At 42.0% G+C, this 18,771-nt stretch overlaps 1 long non-coding RNA gene across 1 annotated transcript; it reads right to left on the minus strand.

The window, feature by feature from the left end:
- Positions 1-1,585: 1,585 nt before the first annotated feature.
- Positions 1,586-18,745, minus strand: LOC123641159. The gene is made up of 3 exons (XR_006736237.1): positions 18,576-18,745; positions 15,227-15,380; positions 1,586-1,914 (listed from the first exon to the last, which is right to left on the minus strand). It is a non-coding gene; the product is annotated as an uncharacterized LOC123641159 (long non-coding RNA).
- Positions 18,746-18,771: the final 26 nt, after the last annotated feature.

Consider the following 18,771-nt stretch of genomic DNA (forward strand, 5'->3'; position numbering starts at 1 on the left):
GAAATCTTTCATGAATGAAAGAGTAGATTGATATGGCAAACTTCATTGTTGTCTTATTTTAATAAATTGCCACAGCCACTTCAACCTTCAGCAACCACCACCCTGATCAGCCATCAACATCAAGGCAAGACCCTCCACAGCACAAAGATTATGACTCACTGAAGGCTCAGATGATTATTAGCAATAAAGTATTTTTAATTAAGACACCTAATTTTTTAGACATAACACTCAATAGAAATCAGTATAGTGTAAACAACTTTTACAAGCACTGGGCAACCAAAAAATTCTTGTGACTCACTTTGTTGCGATAATTGCTTTATTGTGGTGATCTGGAACCAAGCCTGCGATATCTCCAAGGTACGCCTGTACTTGTCTCTTCCTATACTTGGAAGCTCCTCTAAGATGGGTATGAAATGCTATTCAACCTTTTGACATCCTTGCATACTTTATGCCTACCACAGTACCTGTACCAGGCACACAAAGTGTGTTGGCCTGTACTGAAAGAGCTTTTGAGGATTGTCCAAATCTCTGGGAACTCAGGAGCTATTAATTCCGGCAGTTCTCATGTTGCATGCTGGTACAAGCTATTGAAAGTTAGGCCGGGCGTGGTGGCTCATGCCTGTAATCCTAGCACTCTGGGAGGCCGAGGCGGGTGGATCGCTCGAGGTCAGGAGTTCGAGACAAGCCTGAGCGAGACTCCATCTCTACTAAAAATAGAAAGAAATTATCTGGCCAACTAAAAAATATATATATAAAAAAAAAATTAGCCGGGCATGGTGGCACATGCCTGTAGTCCCAGCTACTCCGGAGGCTGAGGCAGTAGGATCGCTTAAGCCCAGGAGTTTGAGGTTGCTGTGAGCTAGGCTGAGGCCACGGCACTCACTCTAGCCCAGGCAACAGAGTGAGACTCTGTCTCAAAAAAAAAAAAAAAAAAGAAAGTTAAAGAACATCTACATTAGAGTGTGTAAATTATTAAAACTGTTTAGAGTGCAATATAGCAATACATTTCAACATTTTAAGAGTGTAAACTCTTTGACTTGGCCATTCTATTCATACTTCTAGGGATTCTTCCTACAGACATTCTCACATACATGCACTGAGAAGTATCTACAAGAATGTTCATTATAGCTTTGTTAATACTAGCAAAAAAAATGGGTACAACCTAAGTATCCATTTATAGGAGCACCAGTTAAATGAATAATGTCATATCTATACAATGTAATATTAGTTATTAAAAAGAATAAAATAGATCAAGTTGCATCACAATAAGAAGGAAATGCACCAAACTGCTAATAGTAGTTATCTTTAGGGCATGGAGTTAGTGAATAATTTCATTCTGAACTCTATACATTTCCATACTTTTTTTATTTCTAAGCAAATGCAATACATTTATAATAAAATACACAGCATTAAAAAAAAAAAAAAAAAAAGCAGAAACCCTCTCCCCACCCAACCCCCAGCTACCCTTCTAGATGCTGTAGACGATGAGGCCAGGGCTGTTCACAGGCTGGAAAAGCTAGAACCTGCTTTTCTGCAGGTGCTTCAGGAGAGAGGCACAGCTCTGGCTGCTGCTCCCTCCCAGCTGCCAATCACGCCCCCTCTTCCTCTGTTGATTATGCTGGGAGGTTGGGGAGGTGCCTAGAGCAGAACAGGCAGGAGGGGGGCAGGTAGGTGGGAGAGTTCTGACATCAAAAGCTGCCTCTGCCTTTTCCCCTCAAGGCTGCCTTTTTAAGCCCAAAATTAGAAGGGAAATGAACTGCAGGTACACAAATTAACTACAGAAGCAGCCCTCCGTCTTCACTTCCAGTGGCATCCCAGGTCCTGGGCAGGGTCCCCCAGCAACAGAGATTTGTGCAGACACACAGGCCGGCCGGCCCAGGCGCTGCCTGTAGAAGGCAGATGGGGACACAGCTCCTTGGAAGGGAAAGGACAGAAAAAGTTGAATAAATTCCATGAATTGGTAAATTGCCTAATTTAATCTCTCTCTTTGGATGAGTGTCCCTTCTCTCTGCTTTAAATGGTGGAAAAGGGCACAGGTGAGGCTGCTGCCAGCTTTCTCGTCATATGACAGGACCTAGGACTGGCATCACCAACATTCCAGAAGCTGAGGAAAGGACATTAAGCCAACTGAGCCTCTCCTTCCCACTGACTGTGTAAGCTTTAGGATCTGAACTGGGCTGAGAGAGCCTGAAATGTACATCTTTAGTAAATAAAAATAATTCTAATAATCTTATATTATTAGCTCTAATATTATTATTAGCTATATAATAGCTCAATAAATATTACCTTCTTATTCTGTGTCAAATACTGTGACAAATGCTTTGTATGCATTATCTCACTTTAAAACAATCCTATAGTAAGTACTGTTATCATCCCAGTTGTACAAATACGAACACTGACGCTCATTAAGTAACTTTCACAACATCACTCAGCTGGTGAGTAGCAACACGGAGACTGACTTAGCAGCCCCATTCTTAACCACTGTATAATACAGTGGCTTGTACAGTAGAATCTTGGCATTCCTGAGTGATACACCAAAATATTAGACTAGGCACACAAATTTACCTCCCCCTTAAAATTCTATAAAACTGGAGGAAAGATATTTTGAAAAAATAATAAACCAGTTAACATGAGAGGCAGCATAGTACATTGGGTAAGCACACGGACACTGGAGTCAGACTACCTAGGTTCGCATCTCCGCTCTCTATAATCTATCAGCTGTGTGACGTCAGGCAAATTGTTTAACCTCTCTGAGCCTACCTTTAAAGTGGGTTGATTTGAGAGTTAAAAGAGTTAATAAAGTAAGTGTATCAGAGTCCTATCATTGCTGTAACAAATTACCACAAACTTAGTGGCTTAAAACAACACAAATTTATTATCTTACAGTTCTGGAGGTCACAAGTCCCCAGTGGGTATCACTGGGTTAAAGTCAAGGCTATGTTCCCTCTGGAGGCTCCAGGGGAGAATCTACTTCTTTGTACTTTCCAGTTTTATAGGCCACTTGCAGTCTATCTTCAAAGTCAGAATCACATCACTCAGACCTCTGCTTTCCTTGTTACATCCCTTTTTCTGATTCTGACTCTCCCACCTCTCTCTTTCCCTAACAAGTGCCCTTGGGTCCATGTGGATAATCCAAGATAATCTCATCTCAAGATCCTTCCTTTACTCACATCCGCAAAGTACCTTTTGCCATGTAAGGTAACATATTCGTAGGTTCCAGGGATTAGGATGTGGATATCTTTGGGCCCATTATTCTTCCTATCATAGTAAGATTATATATATATATATATAAAATATAATATATATATAATATAATAAATATATATTATATATATAATCTAATAACAACACTGAAAATAAGAAGGATTACCCATGACCAAATCAGAACTTTGGGGAATTCCTGAAAGACAGAAAACAATTGAGATCATGTTAATGATATAACCATAGCCCAAAATATGATAAGATTACTGGGGATAGTCCCAGGGGAGCACCAAGCTTGGAGTCAAAATATGTAAGGGTTAGGAAGGACCCTGGGTCCTTAACCAAGGGACTTTGATGGCAGTCAGTGGGTCTTGCTGCATCCCCTGCTTCTGCTAGAGGCAGACAGGAGGGTTTGCCCCGAGAGAATGAGCTGTGTAATACGACAAGCTGGGCAGAGGGGGAGCCCTACACTCAGCAGACAAGCTATAAGCAGCACTTCCTGTCTCTCCCCTGCCACGGTCGCAAAAGTGGAACACAAAACTGCATTCAAAGACCCTCAAACATGAACTAGAATAAACAAAGATGAGAACTAATCAAGAATCACCAACATTTGAGTAGAGCAACACCCTTAAAAATTAGGACTAAATCCAACTAACAAGAATTAACACATAAACAGCAAGCAGAAGAAAACTTCACACTTAATTTAATTATTATCGTCAGGGATATTTGAGGATATATTGCTTTCTAAAAAAAGGAACAATAAAATAGCCTGAAGTAAATAAAACCAGACATTAATAAAAATGGGATAAAGAAAAATATATGTTGTATTGAACATTTTAAAACATCCTTTTAAATTACTCTTAGGTTAGAGAGGAAAAAAATTAAAATTACAAAATATTTTAAAAATAAACAACAAGGAAAAATACTAATATCAAAATGTGTTGGAAACTGCCAAGGCATCAGAAAAAAAAATCTATACCCTCAAAAGCATTGATTAGAAAATAAAATAGAAGCTAGATGGAGGAAGAATAACAACAAATAAACACATGAAAAGTAAAAATCACAAATTAATAAAGTAAAAAAAGCAGAAAAAAGTCAAGCTGATTAATAAAAATCACAGGCTAATTCCTTAAGAGTACCTAATAAAATGACAAATCTCTAATAAGTCTAATCAAGAAAAGTAAGACACGAAAAACTTGTATTAAAACAAGCAGAGGGTGATAACTGTAGATACAGAGGAGATTATTTAAATTATAAGAGAAGAATACTTTTTCTAATAAATTTGAAAATCTACATGAAAGGGACTATTCTGTTAAAAAATATAAATTGCCAAAAATGACTCAAGAAAAGGTATGATTCCTTGAATAGACCATGCATAACCAGAGAAAATATTGCAGAAGGGTCTCAAAATAATCCCCTTTCAAAAGATACGAGGTCCAGACAGTTTTGCCAGGGGAGTTTTACCAAACTTTTAAGAAATAAATAAAATGCAGTAATAATGATAATAAAGAGCTATAAAATATCTAGAGATAAGCTTATGAACACTATGAATAAAACAATAGTATCAAATATTATTAATGAAATAACATGAAAAACAATAAAACTTACTGCATGGCATAGAATAAGGGTAGTCACACTGAATTCTGAATTGTAAGGCTCAATGTTATCAATATCAAGATGTCTTTTCTTCCCAATCTGTAACTGCAATTCACAATCTTCATTTCCAAGGGTAATTCCAGTTGGATTTTTAATTCAATTTGAGAAGAATACAGAATAGACTCAAAGATCTTTCAAATCTTCAAGTTACAAATATCACCTTTTCTAATAATTTTCTTTGTAATACTTTTATTTTCCAGCTAATCGTTACTTCTGTATTCCATAAGCAGTATAGCAACTGGCTTTCTTTTCTGGGCTATATTTTATAAAAAAAGAAACAAAATTCATGATATTTATGAGATAAATATAACAAATTTAATATTTATTACATGCCTTACCCCTATGTGAGTGTATAAGGCATATATTATCTCATGTAATTCATGCAACCCTGTATAAGGCACCTTCAGTTACAAGATATACTATTTATTTACGTGTCATTAAGAAAGGAAAATCCCTGTCATTTAATCTACACATCCCAATTTCAGAGCTCATAAAAACTAAAAAGAAAATGCATCTTGGAATCAGTGAAGGATGGTATTATCCCTGTGGTATAGATAAGAAAACTGAAGCTTATTCATAAATTTAAGCAACTTTTCCCCTGTTAGTTTCTTCTGTGTCTAGCTTGGAATTCTCCCACATGGACGGTTTCCCCTTCCATCCCACTCCACACCAAAGACAGTCTGTGTTTGTTCCTTTGTTTTTAGTCGAGCATATCCATAAAAACTACAGCACACTTTTCCTTCTAGGAGCATCCAATTTACCTGAACGAGTCCGGAAAGGCCATGGCTATTTGGTGCAATGGGGTTCCCTGTGTTTAAAGACACTTCTAATGTTTCATATGACCTGAAGACAGGACCCCTCACTCAAATAGTATATTTCATGTAATAAATAGGGCTTTCCCATTTATGTCAAATGTCTCAGTGTTTGGAGGAGTCTGAGTGGGAACACTTGAAAAGAAAAGTAACATTCCTTAGTAGAAAGAGGACTTAATAAACATCCAGAGGCCTTGTTCTAGGGCTGACCTTCTCCTTGGTCCACGATGATTGATGAGAACTTATGAGGAGCAGCAGCTACACGCCCCCCAGCATGCCCTCCTTCACCTACTCAAGCCGGAATGGATCCTCGAGGACCTCTGCTCCAACCCTTACGTTATAACCAGGAAACTGAGGCCCTGACAAAGCAAGTGACCAGCCCTCCTCATGTAAGTCCAGGGAAAGAGTGTGGGCTCTGGAGTCCAGTCCAGGCCAAGGCTCAAGCCCAGCTCTTCCACTGGCAGGTCCCTTAACCTTGCTGGAAAAAGGTGTCATAATTCTTCCCTTTAAGTGGTAAGAATTAATGCGTACCTGGCACACGTCCTGGCATAAACTACATGATCAGTAAAGATCACTTATTTACTCCCTGCAATTCCCCATCATTTACCCTGGTTATGCCTTCTCAAACTACATAGAGTAAGTCTGATTCCTTCATATACTTGAAGAACATAGTCCCATCCTCCAAGTCTTAGCCAGATTAAATGACAGTTTCTTCACTCCTATTTTGTGTGACACAATTTTTTGATACCTCATGGACCCTTGTTGAAAAATTCCATTTGAAAATGTCTCTTTAAAATGATACATACCACTAAACATTCAATATAGAAAGAACAATGACAGATCATGAAAAAATATTCACTTCCTAAATAAGAGGAAGGATTACTATCTCTCTATTTTGGAAATAAGAAAAAAATGCTATACCGTATATTAATATTCCATATATAATTTAAAAGAAAAAAATAAAAACTCAATTGATAACTGGACAAAGGGTATAAACCCAAAGTTCACACAACAGGAATTACAACTAGTATACAAAGAGCTAGAAAAATAATGAACCTCATTAATAATCAAAGATTCCACACAGTTACCAATGAGACAAGAATAAATGAAGTTGGAACAATTTGGGCTCTGTTGGTACCAAGGCCCATTTATATACATTCCCTTCTGACTTAAGCACTGTCCTCTACAGCTGCTCTTCTGGTGAGGATCATCGTCCCACCGTGTGTCCTTCAGAGAGGACTCACAGTTTAGCCTCACAGATTCGTTCACAGCCTCTAACACCCGACATATTCACTTAGCTGCTGTGGGAACCAAACTCTTATGATTCCTTTGTGACCTGATTTCATTAACATTTTTAAACTCACTGTTACTAAATTTTCTATTCTTACACCTGTTCGCATATTTCATCTGGGAGGCAACCTGCCACAGAGTATTGACCTGTAAAATGAGAACCTGAAAACTAAAAATTAAACAGAGTCTAGAGAAAGCTAAAAATAATTTCAATCACGCTTCAGAGACGCTGAAGAGGAAGAAGTGTGTGCAGCCATCACAACAGGACTGACAAACCTCTAAGTCCCCTCCCGGCTGTGAGAATCTCGTGCCGGTAGGCCCAGCCTCATGCACGGCCAGGATCGGCACCCTTTGCCTCCCGTGGTGGAGTCAGGAGTTAGGAGGGTGCTGCTTCACTCCAGCCTGCAGCAACATCCTCACCCAGTCTCGGAGCTGATCCTGTCCTGAGGCTTGGGTGACAGTTTCACCCTGACCATTTCTGTGTGGGTCCTTCGGACTGTCAGTGTCCCAAGGGCAGGAACTCGTCTCTGCACCTCTCCTGGCTCAGGCCCCAGACACAGTAGTTTCTCAATGTCCGATGAATGAATGAAGGAGTGTGGCTCCCTCTGCCTGCCTCATCCACAGCCTGGTAGCTTCCTAGCAGCACCCCTGTGGCAGACACCATGAATTGGCTTGTTCAGGCCCTCTTTGGTGTTCTATACAGAGACTACAAAACTAAAAACACAATTTCCCAAACTTCCTGTCACCTTGACTATGAATGTGATTTAGTTTCTCTAATCGGAGGGTCTTGAGACTTGAATTCAGAACTGAGTTGCATAGGGAAAGAGACATAGCATGAGGCTTCAATTATTTTGTATAGATCAGAGTTGCACTGACTTGGTTCCAGAGCCGAGAGCTGGGGGTAGGAGCCTCCTGGTGATGCAGCTTCCTGATCAGGGCAGAGGCAGCAACTCTGCAGTGTGATTTTGGGGAGCCAGTCCTGGAAGTTCAATTTAGAGTCTGTGTCTTCAACCCTATCGGCACTTCTATGAGCCATGAATGATTTTTCATAAACTCCTTTTTGCCTAGCCAGGTAGAATAGATTCTATTATTTCCAACTACAAGCCCTTACTGACCGCCTCCCCACACACTCACCCTCTCAGACTGCTCCTGGCCCTTACACCTTCCAAAGATGTTCCCCAAGCTCAAACTTTCACACTCTTCATCACAGCTCAGTTTACCTAAGCAACAGGAGGAATTCATTCTGTTTCAGGCCCTGAACTAGATGCTGGGGCCCTGCACTCCCGGAGTTTATAGTCTAATGATGCAACTAAGTGTGTGACCAAATACCAATCAGAAAAAGGGAATCCAAGAAGGTTTGAATGGAAGACACTGATGTCTCTGGATGGTTTTAAATGGGAGATATTTATGTTTTGGAAAGATCTCTTGGAATCAAGCTCATCTCCCCTTCTCAAGGGTTTGCTGAACATCTTCTGAAAAGTGAATCAGGGATGGGTAAATATTTTATGAAGTGATGGATTTTTAAATCTACCATGAACAAAAAACATTGCTCCGGGCTGACTTCGATAAGGACAATACACGCACAAGCTCTACCAACTCTACCTTGTTTCTTCATAGTAAAGGCTTTCACTAATTGCTTAAAACAGCTCAAGGGACACTTAAAGTCTTACCCACATGTGGTTTCTGGGGAAGAGAATGCTGTTTTTTTGTCTTAGAGATTCTGAGGACTCTGTAGTATTCCAGCTTTATCTCCTATTCATCCCTCCATTCATCCTGAGCTTCGGGCACATCTGACCTGCCCCACCCTGCAAAGACGGCCTGCCTGTCCCCTGCACCTTCCCCACCCTAATCCTCCACACTGCTCTCTTGCCATGTCAAAATCCTACCCACCTTCAGCGGTGCAGCTAAATACCACCTGCACCAAAAAGCCTTCAACCAATTACTAGAGACAGGATTAATTTGTTCTATATCTGTATTGTAGACCCTTTACATTTACAGATTTTAACATTCTCCATTTTGACCATTTTCAAGCCACTCTAAATGTTGAAGACCTAGACTACTTTGGAATTTTGTTGAGAATTTGAATCACAACTACTATGAGGCTGGTGTACAGGAAAATGTCACTGAGCCAAGAGGATGGTGAGAAGGTTTGGTATAAATGAGGCCCTGGAGGATGAAGAAGACAGAATAGGCCGGGCACAGTGGCCCACGCCTGTAATGCTAGCACTCTGGGAGGCCAAGGCGGGTGGATTGTTTGAACTCAGGAGTTCGAGACCAGCCTGAGCAAGAGCGAGACCCCATCTCTACTAAAAAAAATAGAAAGAAATTAGTCAAACAACTAAAATATATAGAAAAAATTAGCCAGGCATGGTGGCGCATGCCTGTAGTCCCAGCTACTCGGGAGGCTGAGGCAGGAGGATCACTTGAGCCCAGGAGTTTGAGGTTGCTGTGAGCTAGGCTGACGCCACGGCACTCACTCTAGCCTGGGCAACACAGCGAGACTCTGTCTCAAAAAAAAAAAAAAAAACAAAAACAGAAGACAGAATGGTGGAGCCTCCTGCTTCCACTCTTACCATTACTCCACCCTAATAGAGAAGAATGGACTAGTCTGGGACAGGGATCAACTTCCTGAAGGCCAGCAAAAGGGCCTGGGGGCATCAGGAAGTGCAGGCCAGGTCCTCTAATAAGGGAGAAGAGGAAGGCTGTGTAGGGCAGACGGGCAAGGACCACAGGAGCAGGACTGAGGCACTGCTGGTTGGGGACCAGGGCTCAGGCACCAGTGGTTAGCTAGGAGCTCAGGCCTTAGCTGACCAGGTACCCAGGAGCCACAAATCCACATGTCCATAGTCCTTCATTACATCTACTGATTGAGCCTGACAGGGTCAGATCGTTCCATTATACTTTTTTTCTGCGTTCCGTGGAGGGAATCCAAAGCTACAGAGGACACCCCAAGCACAGAGTCCCAAAAGCCTTGGCAGGTGTCCTCTGAAATGGGAACATCTGCTGGACTTGGTGAGCACCTCCCTCATAAGGTACCCATCACCTGGGGAGTTGGGTTCCTGTCTCCTCCCCAGCTAGACCGGCCAGGGACTCATCTTGGTGGTCCTTGTAGCTATATATGGAACTAGAGATCAAAGTGGAGCAATCATGGCATTTGTCCACTTGACCATGTGGATTGACCCAGGAGTGAAATCAAACTCAAGTTTTTCCCTTCAGGTGTTGGGACTTGGAACCAGAAAAAATTCAGTCAGTATCTCTCTGGTGGCTGGAGTCAGATGCAACACTTCAGAGCTCCCAGAGCCTGTTTTCCTACCATCTGGAAAAAAACAATCTACAGTCAAATAATATAAATAACAGTAATAACAGCTAACACTTTCTAATAACCTTCTATGTCTCAGGCACTATGCCAAGCCCTTTATGTGCATGAACTCATTTAGTCCTCACAACAATCCCAGGAGGTAAATGATATGATCATTCTTGTTTACAGATGAGGAAACTGGGGCACAGCAAGGTTAAGCAACTTGCTCAATGCCACACAGCTAGTAAGAAACAAAGGTTCTCTGGCTCCAGAGCCCATTGTCTCAACCACTACTCTGTACCTTACAGAGCTAGCAGGCAGAAGGGAGTAAAATGAGAGTCAGCGAGAAGTCTGGTCACATTCAAGCCTCTGTTCCAGTGGTTTCTGATGCCAGTCTGCATCAGTAACTGTGCTGCCACGTGTGTGGAGAGGAGGAAGTTTGTGCAAGCAACACAGGGTTGGTTCACAAGGTAAGTTTCTGTCACTAGCAACTAAAAAATTCCTGACAAGACAGAATGTCCCCAGCATGTAGCATGCTGTCCACCAACAGCCTTCTTACACTGCATCTTGCTCTTCCCATCGGCACTAGGCAGCCAAAATGAGATCCCAGTTGCAAGTGAAATCATATCTTCAAGGCCTTTAAATAGCCTTCTAATGTCCTAAGAGAAAGTCCAAACTTTTCTTTGCAACATACAAGGCCCCTCAGGGTCTCGCTCCTGCTTCCTTTCTCACCATTCCCCTGGCCCTGCCCCCTTTCCACCACGCTCTACAGCTAGAACTGAACTCCCCTGGGTTCAGCTCCTCACCACCGTCTTGTCTAAGCTGAGCTCTCTCCAACTGCTCACAGGTGACTCTCAGAATTGGCATCTGCCTTTGGGTCCTGCTACCCAGACTGGCTTTGGCTATTCCCCACTCCAGAGGCAGAAAGCCAAAGACTAATGCTCAGGACCTCAGCACAGCACAAAAGGACTGCCTACCTGGCTGACTCCCAAACACTGTACCCTGTCATTTCTGTTCACTCTGCTTCACTTGTCTGGGACCCTGATAACAAATTGAAATGACATATGAGAAAATGCCTTGCACGGTGCCTGGAATATGGGAGTTGCTCAGCGTGCAATATTTTCCTTCCTTCCCTTCTTCCTCTCCTGGTAACCCTATTATTGAAGAATGATTGTCCTCATCCTGCCCCTGGGAAAGTATCTCAAGTCAGACTCCCTACTTCATCTGCCCTGTAGCAGATCTAAGAAATATCAGCTTCTGTCCAAGTCCAGGGATCTGACAAGAATAGCTTCAGGCCTTAAAACCTTGGGTCAAGACGGGTGCTACTGCGGGGTCTGAGTCTGCACGGACAGGTTGGTACCAAAGGGCCCAGTTGTGAAGAGGGAAGAGGAAAGAGTTTCAGAGGTGCCCACACAGCACCTTTCCCCGACCCTAGATTCACTATAAAAAGAACTGAACTAGCTCAAAGCAAGCTGTTCTGGAAGTACTATTCCATCTTCACAGCAATTCTATTTGTGTCAGCAGAAGAAAGAGGGCTTGAGCACCTCATTCTGCTACAACTGGAACAATTACCCCTTAAGTGTGATAATTACAGTTTGATCATTTTGTAGGCAAAGGGAAGATCGGTTCCAAGATTTGCTCCTCCTTGTTGGAACTTTCTGTGAAGAAAATGCTTATGTTTCAGGGCCACAGGCTTCATATTTCAGAGCCAAATTTGAATGTCTTTTAGGGCCTACCTTTCCAAAAGGACAAAAATTCAGAAATTTCTCTTTTGTGGTGGGCTGCTAAGTTTAAGGTGACCCAAGATAATTGAACGATTTAAGCCAGGAGGACCAGACTCTGCCTGTGCCCATCGACTCAAGAGCTGCCTGTCTTGTCAGAAACCATACTGACATCTTGGTGTCCATTTGACCAAGGTGACAACATAAATATTGTCTCTATCAAGGCTCCAAATACAGAAACAAGCTATACTCTGATCACATTTTATACAGGAAGCTGTGTAACTGGCCTGCCATTCTGGACATCAGAATCTCATCTATAGGATTCAAGGTTTAGAACCTTATAATGGCTGAAAAAATTTGAGAATAAACAAACCCAAGGTATGGAATGACCTCTATACAGAATTCTATGCAAATTATTTAAGCTTCAGTGTACATAAAACCAATTATAACTACCACAGTGGGGTAGGAAATTATCTTCAGAAATGGTGAAACTCTTTGATCCTTAGCCCGGTATGTCTAAAGACAGGTTTCTGCCCCATTCCTGCATAGAAGGTCTTCATTTGTCATCCTGATTCTACATTATGATCCTTCTCTAGGCCTCCCAGGGACCATATTCCACATGTCTGCCTTTAATAGACACCTCCTGGTTTTGAGGTTTTGAGAATTCTTAGTCTTTCTATGTGTAGTAGTTTCAAGTTCATGCCTTCAGTGCAGATGGAGTCATTACATCAATATTTTGTGGTTCTAGTAGCTGTTATTCCTAATATGCCAATGCAAATATTCACAAAATGCTTGAAGAGGTTCGCAATCCTACTGACGTCTCTGTAGCATGTGTCTCCTCCTAGAGAAAAGAACACCACTTCCAGATGAAGTGCCACCTTCAGGAATCTCCACACCATCCACAGGTCCTCTACCACAGAAGCTACTTCCAGTGTCTCACAAACATTCCCTCCTGCCTAGAGCAGCTGGGAGCATCACAGTTTCTCCATTCCAAATGGCCTAATGTCTGGTTTATAGATGTTCTCATAAAAGCTAAAGTGGATACCCTTTGTCATCTCTGGGTCTTCCACAAGCAAACATTTACCTTTTCCACAAGAAATTCTCACTCCACCTGCCTCCACACGGTCTCATGGCTCTGCCATGTGGCTTCAGTCTTCAGTCAAAGGTTGGGTGACCAATCCAAGTGGAGCCAATAAGAGTCCCTTCCCTGGTAATTTGGAATTGGAACTAAGTGACTTCAGACTTATCTAGCTACTCTCTTGAACAGGGGAGATATTCATATAAATGCTGACACTGTGATGTGGCTATTGTCTATCCCACACACTACATATCAGAGAAAACCAATCAATGTAGAGAAATAAGGCAGCAGACACAGAGAGAAGTAGGAGCAAGAGATGAAGAAGAGAGAAAAATCCCTGGTTCTTGGAAGCTTTCTGAGACCCAGTTCCAATCCTTCCTGAGACCCTGATGCATCACTGCCTGTTGATTTCCTGAGCTACTTATTAGTTTTCATTCTCCTTTCACAATTTCTGTACTTGACAATCAAAAGAATCTTAATAAATGTTATGCTTTCTATTGTGAAAAACTGTACAACAAAAACTTGCTTCTCATTTCTCATAAAAGCTCAGCAATATAGCTGACAACAGCAGCGTAGAAGGTTCTTGAGAAAGGCTACATGGTGTAGCAGAAAGATGTCCTCTGGAGTCAGACATCCAAAGCTTCAAATCCCACCACTAGAAGCTACTGAATAAGCTCAGTGGTTACATTTTAGACTTCAGCTTCTTCATCTGCAAAATGGGTATAATAATTGCTACTAGGCAGTGCTGTCCTGTGGAAGAGAGCTCATACCAAAGAGTGCCTGGCGCTCTCCTTGGCACATAGCATGCATGTAGTAAGAAAGAACTGCTAGTTCTTTAAATCCCTATTTCAGGTTTGCCACAGGGAGGTAACTGCAATGGGCAAACTTGATTTACAAGTTTCCAAAATAAAGCCAGACATCAAAATTATACAGCTCAGAAAAGGCTGGCTTTCTTCATTATCAGCATATACTTCTACCTCCAATACTATCAAACAAAAACAAGTGGGCCTTTCCTCAACCATATGACACTGCAACTTCACGCCTAGGTATATACCCAAAGAATTGAAAACAGATACTCAAACAAGTACATGTAGACACATGTTCACAGCGGCATTTTCATAATAGCCAGAAAGTAGAAACAGCCCAAATGTCTATCAATGAATGAATGAATAAACAAATTGTGGTACTATATATTCATACAGTGGATATTGGCCATGTAAAGGAATGAAGTACTAATATATGCTATAACACAGATGAATCTCTAAAACATTCAAGTGAAAGAAGTCACAAACAAAAGGTCATACACTGTATGATTCAATTTACATGCAATATCCAGAATAAATAAATCCATAGAAACAGAATGCAGGGTGTTAGCCAGGGTAAGGATGGCACGAGTAAAATCAATCAAGGGCCCCCAAATTCTCCCCACAGTAGTACAGACTGACTCTTTGAGGTGGCTTTGTGGAGTCCAGGGCTCCTCCCAGAGCCTGAGGTAACAGCAGAAAAAGGCCTGAAGTCCAAGTCAGGAGTTATGACTGTGTCTCCAAATAGCCCCTCTCTGAGCCTCAAGCTCTCTCCGCTGCAAACCCAGAGAACTACTTCCCAGGGCTGTTGTGAGGCTCAAAGCAAACAGTGAATATGAAGGTACTCACCATAAAAATGTAAAGTTTTCTACGTGGTTGAAGGTTCATGTCCCTGGATGAGTTACTTAACACCCCCTAAATCTTGTTTTTGTCCTTCCCTACCTTACAAGATTTTTGTGAGAATTGGAAATAATATATGCAAAGTACCTAGTACCCAGTACATGCTCAGTAAATTGAAGCTATTATTAAATGGTCAGGGAGAGTTCTAGCAGGGAAGGGAAGTGTCCATGAAGAATGACAAGGTTCATAAATTTGAAAGGAAAGTTTTATTTCTCATAAAATGTTGCAGCCTGCAGGTTGGCCATCTTGTAGACTGGGCCACATAGCCTCTGGCCGGAAGCTAAGAACAAGTGCCTCCAGGGAAAGGCAGCAGGAACAGGAATTTATGCTGAGCAGGGTGGCCAAATATATATATTTAACAAGCTATAGGAGGAGTCATGAATATTTATGAAAGGAGAAATATGCACATGCACAACTGAGCTTCATGTTACCTCATAGGACCCATGTTCAAAGAATGGCTGAGTTACCATGATCCGAGGGTGGAGTTTTCAGTCCTCTGATGTCAAAAGGTGAAGCAGAATACAGGAAAAGCCTCTCCATGCAGCCTCCGTAGACTGGTCAGGCCCACTCCGTGGTCAGTGGGCCTCTTACCAGGGAGGAACAAGCTAGTCAGCTGCAGTGCTGAAACCGCAAAAACAGAGAAGCAGCATTAGGCAGTTCATTGAAATCAGCTGTGGAGCGAGTCTTTCCAAAGGGCTGGTTGCGTTTAACCCTCAGGGAAGAAAACCTAATGGCGGTTTATAGGGAGGGGTTATAATGAGGCATGTGTGATCTCTCCTACTGTCATGGCTAGGAACTCAGTTTTGAGGTTTTGATGGGGTCCCCTTAGCCAAGAGGGGGGGCCCATGCAGTCTGTGGGGGGAGGTGCTTAGGATTTTATTTCTCAGAAGGAATAAGAGAAAACGAGCTAAATTGGTGTTGGGGATGAAGGTGGGTGTCAGCGGAAATGTCAAGACCAGTGGGGATTATGGTAGCCCAGGGAGAACATACAATATCTAGAAATGGCTTATGTGCTGCCCCTTCCCTCTCCTGCACTCACAGCAGACATTACCAATGAATCATGGTATCCTTTCCTGCTACACCAAGACGTAGCCTCACAATCCTCATTGCTTTGCTCCAAGCAGTCACTGTCAATTGAAGGGAGTTGGCATGAAGATGAAACCTATTTGCTACCCCTGTACTAGATATTTGGTTTTCTTGAACAACTGAAAAAAGATGTGAAACAATTTCTTGGGGAATGAGAGGTCATGTGTCCCTAAGACTATACATAATTTCACAGTTTGTGCCCTGTGCCCCATGAAAATAAATGGTAGAAGGAACAGGGGTGACTTAACCTGTACAGTGAACATCATGTTTATGAGCTCTACCACTTAACTTGCTCTGTGACCTGGGATAGGTCAGTTTAGCCTTCTGAACCTCAGTTTTCCCATCTGTAAAATGGGAGCAATGATACCCAGCTCAAGGAGTTGCTAAAGAGCTCAAATGAGCTAATGTGTATGAATGCACTTCAAAAGAGATTAGGTAACACCTATATATCAAGTGTATTGGGGGGAGCGGGGAATGCCCCACCCTATTGTTGGGGATGGGGAGGACATAGACCATGGTGAGGCTTTGGTGAGATTTTCCAGCTTCCCTATTCCCCAGCATAGAAAATGGGCTACAAAGTTGAGAACCCCAAATTCTATTTCCCTGTGAGGTAGGTCCCTGTGAGGTCCGAGGCACCCAAGCCATACAATGAGGAGGATTTCTCTAATTAGGCATCTTGAGGCCGGAGCTATAGGCTCTTCCAGGCAAAGTGTCCTCCCTGGCCAGGATAGGAGCGGATCTCTAAGGTTTCCCAGGTCAGTATCTAGGACAGGGAACCTATGCAAAATATATGGCCCTGACTACCAAGAGAATAGCCCAGATAAGAGGACTAAGCAAAGAGCAGGCAAAGACCCTTTATTTTCAATGCCATTACCAGCCTAATGTCCTTCAGTGATTCCTCTTACTCATGGATAAGTAAAAGTGACCTTGAGGTCCAGCCCCACCTTTTCCAACCTCACCTTCTGAATCCCTCTACCCTCAACCCATTGCTCCAGCCATTGTCTCCATTCCCAAATGGACCGGGCTCTTTCACACATGCTTCTTGGCTTTTGAAAGTGCCATTGCCTGTTGCACACAACATATTCCACACCAAATCCATTTAACTAAATAATTAATACTTTTCACTCATCCTTCCAAACCAAAGCCTTCTCAGGTCTCCCTGCTTAGGGTAGCGTAAGCCTCTCTTATCCATTCCCTTGGCAGCCTATACTTACCTTCCTCATGAAATGTGTTACAAGAGACTGATGGCAACCTGACAGCAGGTGTGTCTTGTGTCTCTCTCCTCATGGCTGAACATAGTTTCTAGCACCATATATAGTGCTCGATAAGGATTAGTTGAAAGAATAAATGAATAATCAATGAGAGACACCAGGATATGAGGTAACATTGTAAAGTATATAATATTTTGACAGTTCTTTCTTCTTTTCTTTTAATCATTGTTTCCTTTGATTCATTGTAATCAGCAAAATTGTCATTGGGGGTCATTGCCAGCCTCCTAGTACAATCAGGAAAGAAAGTTTCCCTACATTCGCAGGGGGAAGGGGTTCAAGCCATAAAAAAATGTGAAATTAACATAAAGCTACACAAAGCTTTTGTGACATGCGCTCCTTTGACTCAAGAATCACACAAAAACTATAAAATCAGGTTCAGAAATAAGAGCAAAGAATTGTCGTCTTTCTTTCCACACACTCCCCCTAGTGTCAAGAACTCCAAGTGAGCTAAGGAAGAAAATAAAACCCAATGAGTTCAAAGCTGTCTCTTTCTCAAGCCTCACTCACCAGCTTTTAAATACATTGAGATTCCTTCACATCACCTATTCTGAGAGAAAGGGACCAATTAATGCGAATGGTCCAGGCTACATCCTCTTTCCTTGAAGTCACCAGCGCTACAGTCACAATGCTGGGTGGCCCTTGACCATCTTCATGCAATTGTGCCCAGCCTAGGTCCCCAGACCCCTGGGCATCAGAGGAAAGGGTATATTGGGGTCCTTAGAGGGTTGTGGCATTTCAAAATGCCTAAAGAAATTGTATCATCACTAAAGATGAAACTGGAAACCACCAAAGAAATTGACAAATATCTTTGCCTTCAGCTGGAAATTTATCAGCTTGGTATTGGATCAGCACTGCCTGTCTCTCACTCACTAATTGTAGTTTATCTGGAATTAGTTGAAAATAGGAAAATAAGTAATGGTTTCATACATGTGGTTGGTAAAGAGTGTAAGATATGTTTAAGTTTGGGGCTCATAAAGGTAGAAAATAAATAAAGTGGTCCTTTCCAGTGGAAAAACTGGACCCACTTCCCTGCTGCCCTATTGGCCTTTGAGGTATGGATAAACTAGGCTACTTTCAGAGAGGCCAGGCCACCTCATCAGATATTGGGAGAATAAATGATTCATTTGTCTGTACTAGTGAATGTCAAATAGTTATTTTTCTGGAAAGGAACTCAAACTGACTGTTACCTGTCTGGGCTCAAAAAATTTCAAAATCTTTTGAAATGACATATGGAATGAAAAAAAAAAACTTTTAATTTCAAAATTTCCTGCAAGTCTACTATATGAAGCTCAAATTCCTTAGTCTTTTTTATTCTACCTTTTTTTAGTTTTATCTCTCCCAATTCTACCCAATCTCCATGTAATTCCTGTAACTCGATGTAACCCGCAGTTGACCAGGTCTCCACCCCAAACTAAGATCATATTTTGAACATTCATTCATTCATTCAACAAGTATTTACCAAAGGCTTGTTATGAGCCAGGCATTATCCTAGGTGCTTGAGACACAGAGACAGATGTGGTCTCTACCACTGGGTTGCTGCAGGAGTCCATAACAACACCATCAAATCTGCATGTTGTTTTGAGGGTTGAGTAGGGGTGGGAGACTTTCTAAAGAGGTGGCATTGAAACTGGAACCTGAAGGACACAAAGGAATTA

The sequence above is a fragment of the Lemur catta genome, chromosome 7 (genome assembly GCF_020740605.2).
Source record: "Lemur catta isolate mLemCat1 chromosome 7, mLemCat1.pri, whole genome shotgun sequence".
In the NCBI taxonomy this organism is placed as follows: domain Eukaryota; kingdom Metazoa; phylum Chordata; class Mammalia; order Primates; family Lemuridae; genus Lemur; species Lemur catta.